This window comes from Poeciliopsis prolifica, unplaced genomic scaffold (assembly GCF_027474105.1).
Source record: "Poeciliopsis prolifica strain line A6 unplaced genomic scaffold, Auburn_PproV2 SCAFFOLD053, whole genome shotgun sequence".
Taxonomy (NCBI): domain Eukaryota; kingdom Metazoa; phylum Chordata; class Actinopteri; order Cyprinodontiformes; family Poeciliidae; genus Poeciliopsis; species Poeciliopsis prolifica.
In genome coordinates, this window is record NW_026562428.1 from 2,484,269 (window position 1) to 2,491,808 (window position 7,540).

At 40.8% G+C, this 7,540-nt stretch overlaps 1 long non-coding RNA gene across 1 annotated transcript; it reads left to right on the forward strand.

Moving 5' to 3' along the window:
- Window positions 1–5,463: 5,463 nt before the first annotated feature.
- LOC129378763 (uncharacterized) lies at window positions 5,464–7,272 on the forward strand. The gene is made up of 4 exons (XR_008608094.1): window positions 5,464–5,836; window positions 5,951–6,133; window positions 6,243–6,663; window positions 6,749–7,272. It is a non-coding gene; the product is annotated as an uncharacterized LOC129378763 (long non-coding RNA).
- The last annotated feature ends 268 nt before the right edge of the window (window positions 7,273–7,540 follow it).

Here is a 7,540-nt window from a genome sequence, read left to right on the forward strand (position 1 = left end):
ATGATGTCAACAGCTCAGATCGGCTCCAGATTGGAGGTATGGAGAGGTGGTGGTTCAGTTACGGCCGAAAAGATGTCAGAGGGAAATGACGTATCAGGGAGCGATGTTGCTGAAATGTATCAGCATCGTGACGGTGGAGGAAACCAAGAAAAAACTCCAAACCAAGGTAAAAAATAGAGACAACAAATGGAGTCATCTCCGTCTGAGGCAGAAGGAGAAACATTTGTGATGACAGAATCTAAAATAGTCTCACACGAGTTATGATTTCTTTCCATTTGTTCCTCCGCCTTTGCGGGGAACAGAAGTGTGGGAGGTGCGGTGTGAATCAAGAGTATTGGAAATGTGAGGAGGGAACTCCTTAAAAATATAGTTAGTGTGGGGTCTGTATAGTTGAGGTTACTGGGGATGTACAGTTAGTAAATACAGAAGTACAGAAGATAACAATGACTGTGCAGAAAGATGCAGAAGCGTTTCAAAAAGTGCCTGTTTAAGCAATGATGCATCAGAAGAAGGAAATTGGAAAAGTTTAGATAAGAGTAAAGATCACACATCACTAACGAGGAAAGAGGATTGTCTTTGATTCCTAGCGGAGGTTAGAAATGGTACCGCTCAAAGCGAAAGAAAAAAGGAAAAAATTAAACAATTTTCAAGGCGGCACAAAAGTGTGTTTTGATTTGATAGTTGAACCTCGTGTGATTTGTATTCAGGAGACTTTGCTTAAACCCCAATTAGATGTTGTAATTCAATGTAATGTATTCAACAATTAGGAACGAGAGAAAGAATAGACAAGTTTTGTTAATGTGTACAATTTTCACCAGAAGTTTACCATTCCAGATGTTTATCAAACGTATGATTAGAATAAAGGAAAGACTATGTTTATTTTAAGTCACATCATAGTTTATGGGGCAGTTTAAATACAAATTGAAACAGTTTTCTTATCGAAGAGTTTCTTGAATGATATTTCTTTATTTGTGTTCTTGACGGTTGTGCAATAGACCTGCATATTGTAATGAAATCAAGAATCGATTGTTTTCATATCAGAGCGGTTTTTGTAAAGGAAAAAGCCGGAAGGACGCCTCACCGTGGCCGGAGTCAGAAATGAGGAAAGCTGGAACATATAAAGAAACGGTCATAGCAGTGTTTGTTGATATCAAAAAGACATATGCTATGCTGTGGAAAGATGGATTATGAACTCAATGAGAAAATGTGGGTATCGGATTTATAATTGGGATTGATATGTTTTGTACGGTAGAGAAAGCGAAGTTTAGGTCGGGACTATTTGTGCCTCTAGATATCGTGTGGAGAACGGTACCTCACATGGTAGCGCGTGTAGTTCAATTCTCTGGAATATTATGATAAATTATATGTTTTTTGCAATAAATGTAACTCTAGGAAAATCTTGATTTGCTGATTATTTACGATCTTATTTATTTACAGAAAAAGATGCAGGAGGCCATTTTGAAAGTAGAAAGGTGGGCAAGTAGGTGGGGATTTAGGATGTCAGTAGAAAAGTCTTTATTTTTTAATGGAAGATATAAGGAAGTTGATTGAAGTGTTTATAATCCGAAGCTTCAACAAGTAAATCGAGTGAGATTTTCAGGTTTAATATTGAATGAAAAATGAACCCGGAGACAGTATGTGGAATGTGTTTAAAGGAAAGGCCAAAAAGCCCAACATTTATGATTCATTACGATTCATTCATTCGATGTATTGTTTTATGAATGTCATCATAATGAAGAAGAAGCTCTTTGATGCAAATTGAGAAGTGTAAAAGTATTTATGTTATGGGTGACATGAATCCCTGCTTGGTAAACATCTCATTCATTTTAGTCCAGATTCTAATCTAATTGCCAGCTGCTAGCTAGACGTTTATCAGCGAAGGCTGGCATACTACAGCAGATGCTCGTGCTGCTTTGGTACATATCAATGTATCCAGTGTACAGAGCGAACCCTTCCGAGTCGACAGAGTCAGTACCGTAGAAACGATCAAAACTCTGGAGGTTTATCAAGCAATGAAAGATCTTTCTGTAAAGATATCCATAGGAAAGGATCTTATTTCAGCTGAACATCTGCAATGTAGCCCCTCTTCTTGCTTATTATGCGTGGCTGTATTCCTGATTCTTTGAGGAATGTTTTTCTACTTCCTGCGATTCAAAACAAAGCTGGTCGAATTTGCAGCTCTGATAACTATAGACCTCTAGCCATTGCTAGTAGAATTAGTCTTTGAACTAATTCTTTAGCCTAAATTGGAAAAGATAGTTATGTCTACTGATAATCAATTTGGGTTGAAGTCCAAACATGGCACTGATATATGGCCTAAAAGAATAACTGAATAATGATACCTGTAGCAAAAACCCTACAGCGTTTTTGTGTTTTGTAGACGCCACGAAGGCTTTTGATTGTGTAAGTCATAGAAAATTATCTTTGAAATTGTGCCAAGCTGGTGTGGGCAAATATATAGTAAGATGTCTGACATATCCCAATCAAGCTATGCAGGTGAAATGCGCCAATTGCAGCTCTCCATCCTTTATGGTCAGCAATGGAGTCAGAGAAGGTAGCATTTTATCACCCATGTTATTTAACTTTTATATGAATGATGTCTCTAAGCAGCTCAACCTGTGTTGAACTCGCTGCACGGTTGGCGACACCATTACGAATGGTTTAATGTGTGATGTTGATTCCAAGCTCAGCTGCTCTGCAGAAGCTGCTTAAAGTCTGTTCAGCATATGGTGAAGTACATGACGTTAAAGCATCATCTCGATCTTTCGCACCGAGGAGGACAAATGTAGCAAATGTTCAAATTTCAAGCTGTCTGGGACTCAATGAAGTCAAATCTCTCGCTCATGTGTCGACCGGCGCTTTCTCTGACGACGCGGACATTTCCCGACAGGTTCGAACGCTACACGCTCAGTCAAATATCCCGGTCCGTAAGTTTCGCTCGGATCATATCGTAGATCATTGTATACAGCACATTTGTGTTGCAATGTAAAAAAAAAATAAAAAAATAAAACACTCTTCAAAGATTGAAGGTGGCTTTTAATGATGGTTTGTTAACTAAGCTCAGATGGACCAGTGCTAGTGAACTGTTTGTATCTTGTTGCGTTAGTACTTGTATGGCTTTTTGTGTGTTTTTAAACTTGATTTGTAATTATTTGGAACCACACATGTCCACAGTTGCATTTTTCTGTCTCATATGAAGAAGTTTGGGCACCCCTATTAATCTAAATGATTTTCATCTCTAAATATTTGGAACTATTTCAGTTTGATATAACCAATAACTTTTGGACAAAGTAACGTTTCAATATTGAAATGAGGTTTATTGGACTAAAAGAAAATGTTCAGTACACATAAGCACAAAATTGGACAGGTGCAAAAATATGGGCACCTCAACAGAAAAGCAACATTAATATTTCGTAGATCCTCCTTTTCCAACAAAGCCTCTAGTCGCTTCCGGTAGCTTCTGAGTTCCTGGATCCTCGACGAAGGTATTTTTGACCATTCTTCTTTGCAAAACAATTTGGACCTCAGTCGATGTTGCGAACGGGTTCTTGTTCACCAAAGAAAGTACGCGGCGATCATCCACCACCGTTGTCTTCCGTGGACGCCCAGGCCTTTTTGAGTTCCCAAGGTCAGAATGTACCCGACTGTTGATTTAGCTACTCCAAGCATTTCTGAGATCTCTCTGATGGATTGTTTTTATTTTTATTTTTTTCCAGCCTGAGGATGTTGTGCGTCACCTCAATGGAGAGCTCCTTTCACCGCATGCAACAGCAGCAACAGTTTCCAAATGCAAAATCACACACCTGGAATCAACCCCAGACTTTTGAACTACTTACTTGATTCAAGGTTAACAAGGGAGACGCCTTCTACGTTCATTTTCCACTGACTTTTGTTTCGTAGAAAAAGAGGAGGCTATGCGTTCTAGAGCTACGATTCCTAAAGCCTTTCTCCGATTTGGACGTGGAAACTGTGATATTGCAGCTGGGATTTTGCATTTTCACTTACATCATTGTATTTCTGAACATATTTTTGTCAACAGCTAAAATAACCAAACCTGTGTCACTTTCTAACTGTAGATTTGCTTTCAGCATTTACAGTTGAATCAGCGGGCGACGGATAATCTTAGGGAAGAAAGTGAATTTCTAATAGCATTAGAAGTATGTTGCCAGGGCATTTTTTCCACGATGCACTCTTCTGTTTTTCCCATAAGAGGCAGAGACCGATCGATGACGGAGACGGGCAACGGGCACGAGAGGGTGAGAGTCCAGGTGAACACGCGCCGGGTTCAGAGCGATTAGTGACGGCTCCATTGTATCGTTGCAGGAAAGCTCCTCTTGGAGAGGACACGCAGAGAGAGCTCTGTGAACTTTTAACGAAGGTAAAGGCAGTTTATAATGCGTTGTATTTTTTAAAACTATCTCTGTAATTCTATTGTCTGTTTTGTGCAGGTTGTTGTGCTGCCGTTTGAGTTTGAGTTTGATTGGGTTTCCGTGTCGCATTAGTTTAGAATGTATGTTTTGGTTCTTTATTGATTCAATTGTCGATGCTGTAAGGAAGGGGATTGATGTGGATTTTGCAGCTCTCCAGGCTCGCTTGTAAATGAGAGAAACTATATAATGTAGCTATAGTGTAAGGGGAGTTTGTATTTGTTGTGTTATTCACTAGGGAGTCTTTCTTTTGTTTTTTGTTTGTTTGTGTTTGCGAACACATAGGTGTATGGAGTTACATTTAGGTTTCTTTTCTTAGTATTTGTAGCCCAAGCAGTCTGATTGGATTGAATCGTAGTAAGCGGTTCTCAGCTGTAAGGTTTTCAGGTTCAGCATAGGTTTAGGATTTTAAAGCGGTCGATATTGTCCAATAAAAGGAATTTGCTCTTTCTGCCTAAGGGTTATTGTGAGTAAATGAAGTGTGGTTAATTTGTATCAGTCCCTATTCTTATTTCTGTAACAAACTTTTGTGTGATCTGGTCAAAGGAAAAAACAAGAAAGCAGAGAATTGAAGGTTCTTTACAGCTAAATATCAGAAATGAGTTTAGTTCCCGAATAAGAAAAGTTGTCTTTGATTTTTTCAGTATTATTGTTTCTTTAGCAATACAGGGGAATGAAATGAAGAAGATGATTTATTAGGTAAGCAGGGTTTAAAATCTCATATTGTAAAAGTAATTGTTCCTTTAAGTCAAGGTGAAGGAGAAAATATCATTCGGAATAAAAAGCGTCTGATTTTTGCAGGAACAATTTTCTAGTCATGACAGCGGTAGAGAATGATCTAAGATCCAAAAGTTTGTCTGTGTGTGTCTGTGTGTGTCTGTGTGTGTGTGTGTGTGTGGGGGGGGGGGGGGGGGGGGCAGGGGGAAATAATAAAAGTCTAAACGGAAGAGGGAAAGAAGAATCGGCCACGCAGGACTTTACAGGTTTCTTTGTGGAACATGCGCCAACCATTGAAATTCATTTGAAGTAGGTAAGAAATGCAATGTTCCAAAAGAAATAAATTAGGAAATCAATCAATCAATCAATCAATCTTTCTTTGAATGAAATCACTTTTATTTTGAAAGAGTACAGGGTTATGGAATGATATTGAAAGTAGGTTTTCATGTGTGTGCAGGAGCATTTAGGCCATAGCATTGAATGACGTCTTATTATTATTATTCTTACGATGTTCCCTGTGAGATCATTGATGATCCGCCAATGAAAACACAGAAGTAGTAGAAGAAGAAGATTATAGGTTGCAGATGTTGCGCATGGGCTCATCGGCGCTAATTGAAATCAGCTGTGAGGGAACGGATAAAAGGGAACCGGAGGAGCTTCAGTCGTGGTCCGGCTCCGCTCCGGTGCGGTCGGTAAGTCCCTCAGCAGGTCCAGAGAGGCTCCTGTCGGGTCGGGTCTGCAGGCTCTTTGTTTGGTGTCCGGTGAGTGAAAGTTGAACTAATGTTGTCTTTTTTTTGTTGTTGCAGAGGCTCCAGGCAGAGACGCTGAAGCGAGTGATGCGACATGTGGAGGAGCTTTAGAAACGTCCGTGCAGCTCGTCCTGTGGCCTCTTCTCTTGTCTTGTCTTTGTGTGTTTTTTCTTAGTTAGTCGAATGGGAGGTTCGACGCTGCAGATGAGCGCAGAGCCTCCCGCTGCTTCCGCCGATTCGGTAGGAATGTCTGCGGGTTTTGCTGGAGTTTGTTGTTTGGTTCTTCAGCTAGTCGTTAGTTTATCGCTGTTTAATTGTAATGTGTTTTTCTTCCACTCTCCACGTTCAGGAGGCGAAGGCCCCGAAGAGACGATTGGAAGCGAACCGAACATTGGGATCAGTGTGTGGAGCTTTGGGCCTCAGCGCGGCGAGCTGAAAGTGTGTTCCTCCATGTTGTCTTTTTTTCCTCTTGTTTTTTCCTCCAGTGTGTGGTTTTCGCTTGCGGTGCTCAGCGCTGCCGGGGTTTCCTGGTTGCGTTTGGTGCCGAGGCCATCATCGCTCAGCAGAAGCAGAAAGGCGAGGATTTTAATGTCAAGTCAAGGAGCTGCTATAGTGGCGCGATGACGAGCAGCGCGAGGTTTCATGGACTCAGTCAGTGTTTGTAGATGTCTTTTTTTTTTTTGTTGTCCAACATTTCAGTGAATGTCATCCAGCAGGTGTTTGACGTACCGGGACAGCGCGGCGAGCTGAAAGTGTGTTCCTCGGACGTGGTAAGGAAACGTTTAATGGAACAATGTGCAGAAATGCACGCTCAGTATTTTACGTGTTATTTATTTATTTGTTTTCCCTTTTCAGTTTGTCAGGTCGCTCAGCACTCGGTGCGAGAAGCGAGCAGAGCCCAGGCGGCGTATCGCTTCCATGGCTACATGACATCAGGGAGTTGAATAAAGTTTGAACACGTTACGTTTTATTTGCAAGTAGCTTTTTTTTTCCTTAGGTGAGGCGCTGCGCCAGAGGAAACCACACAGTGAATGCAGTAATCAAGTTTATTGGCATCAACAGGTAACAAGAGTTGTATCGAATTTCGTGATGCCTCCCGGTGTTTTCTTTGATCCAACAGGAAGGTTCCGTCGGCCCCTCCCGAGAATCTTCTCCTGTCTTCTCAGTCGTCAACCAATCAGGTACTATTATGTGTTTGCAGGTCCCACGTTTAGCAGAGAAGAGGTAAGAAAGAATAGCACAGACTATGAGGTATTTGTTTAGAGTGTTTTTATTGAAACAGGTGCAGTTTGACGTGCTGAGCCTCGACCAACCAGGAGCTTTGCTGCGACGTTTTTCTTCACAATAAAAGGTCAAAGATTGTTTGGAGTGGTCTTCTTCTTCTTTGAGGTATGTTCTCTTATCCCCACCGGTTGAAGAGAGGAAAGCAATAGAATTCTATATATACTAAGTGTTGAAGGTAGTTTTGAAGGAAGCAAGGAGGAGAGAAGGGAAGGAAAGAAGCAGACAAGGAAGGAGAGGAAAGTTAGAAAGAGTGAAGAAGGAAGTTAAAGTGCAAGACTAGATGAGTAGTTACAATGTGGATCTCAAAGTGAATTAGGTAGAATACTTTGAGATCCACATTGTAACTACTCATCTAGTCTTGCA